This window comes from Lactuca sativa, chromosome 7, assembly GCF_002870075.4.
Source record: "Lactuca sativa cultivar Salinas chromosome 7, Lsat_Salinas_v11, whole genome shotgun sequence".
Lineage (NCBI taxonomy): Eukaryota > Viridiplantae > Streptophyta > Magnoliopsida > Asterales > Asteraceae > Lactuca > Lactuca sativa.
The window spans coordinates 59,095,620-59,097,173 of record NC_056629.2 but is presented as its reverse complement, the minus strand read 5'-3'; the positions used below and the strand labels follow the sequence as shown (position 1 = coordinate 59,097,173).

The following is a 1,554-nucleotide window of genomic DNA, read 5'->3' as shown; positions in this document are numbered from 1 at the left end:
AGTGTTTGGCGCCATTTCGGGGAACGGTTCAAAAATTAATTCTAATTTCTAGTTTTATCGATCCTTTGTGTGAGATTTATCTTGCACAAAGTTATTTCTTTGGTAATGTAGTAATTAGGATAAGTTTTAATAGTTTTTTGTTTTTAGAAGTTAGTAAGTAATTTTTCTGTTTCTGCTCTGAACTCGCCGAGTACAATCGAAGCGACTCGGCGAGTCCATCGCTGTTACACAGTTTCACATTTTATTTTTGTTCTTTTTACGCGTTTTTCTTGTTTTGTTTGCAGGCATTACATGACCAGAGGATCCAACATACCCCTGGTTCCTCCACTTGAAGACCCAGAATCCGCTTTAAGGAGAAACAAAGGCAAGGATGTTGAAAGCTCTAATGCACCTAAGAAATCACCTTTGAAGAGCTTGAAAACAGTTTTTGGGAAGAAAAAGAAAAAGAAGGCAGGAGAGGCCAGCAGTCAAAAGAGTGAAGAAAGCAAGTTAGAGAATATTGAAGATAATCCAAAAGAAGCCGAATTCGAATACGACTACGAAACCGAATACGAAGAAGAAAGCGACTTTGAAGGCGAACTAGCTAATCCCATGGCTAACATCGATGAAGTTCCCATGGGAGAATCGAAGAAGAGAATACGTGACGATACCGGCCCGAGACTTGTGCAACCCACAATTCCCGCTACTGCCATTTTCGAACTAAAGGGCCACATACTTGCTCAACTCAAGGAAATTCCCTTCTACGGTAAGGACCACGAAGATGCCTATAAACACTTGGATGAGGTCAACGATGTAGCTGATTATTTTAATGTTTCAAATGTGCCTCGCAAAACCCAACTGCTTCGTATGCTTCCAGTTACATTCAAAGGTGCTGCAAAGGATTGGCTCAAGTCACTCCCTCCCGGATTCATCACTACATGGGCTAAGATGAAGGAAGAATTTATTGACCAATTTTGCCCACCTTCGAAAATAGCCAAGTTGAAGAAAGCTATTGCCAAATTTGAACAACAAGCTGGAGAATCCTTATACGAGGCATGGGAGAGATACAAAAGTCTACTAAGGAATTGCCCACATCATGATCTTAATAGCCAACAAGAAGTCTCCATTTTCTATGATGGAGTCAATGTAACAACTAGGCAGCTCCTTGACTCGCAAGGACCCCTCACCAAGAAGGCACCCCCGGTGATCAAAGAACTAATTGAAGAATTCTCTAAGCACTCTATAGAATACCATAACCCAAGGAATGACTTGACTCGAGGGGCTGTAAATTCCATTACCGATGACATGGTAGCAATGATGGAAAAGTTGGAAAGCATGGACCGAAGAATGACTAAGATGGACCAATCCATCCACACTATTAGGGTATGATGTGAAAACTGTAGAGGACCTCACCTTACAAAAGATTGTGATCTTGATGAGAACGGGAATCGGAAGGTACAAGTGTGCTATTCAAGTGGTGATAGGTTTGATGATAACTGGCAAAAACCGAGGAAAGAATGGCTACCATATGATGAGTACAAAAAGACAAGGGAAGAAAAGTATAAGCATGAAGAT

General features: G+C 41.1%; 1 non-coding gene across 1 annotated transcript; it reads right to left on the bottom strand.

The window, feature by feature from the left end:
* Nucleotides 1-975: 975 nt before the first annotated feature.
* LOC111883937 (small nucleolar RNA R71) lies at nucleotides 976-1,082 on the bottom strand. Its single transcript, XR_002847549.1, has one exon. It is a non-coding gene; the product is annotated as a small nucleolar RNA R71 (small nucleolar RNA).
* Between the last annotated feature and the right edge of the window lie 472 nt (nucleotides 1,083-1,554).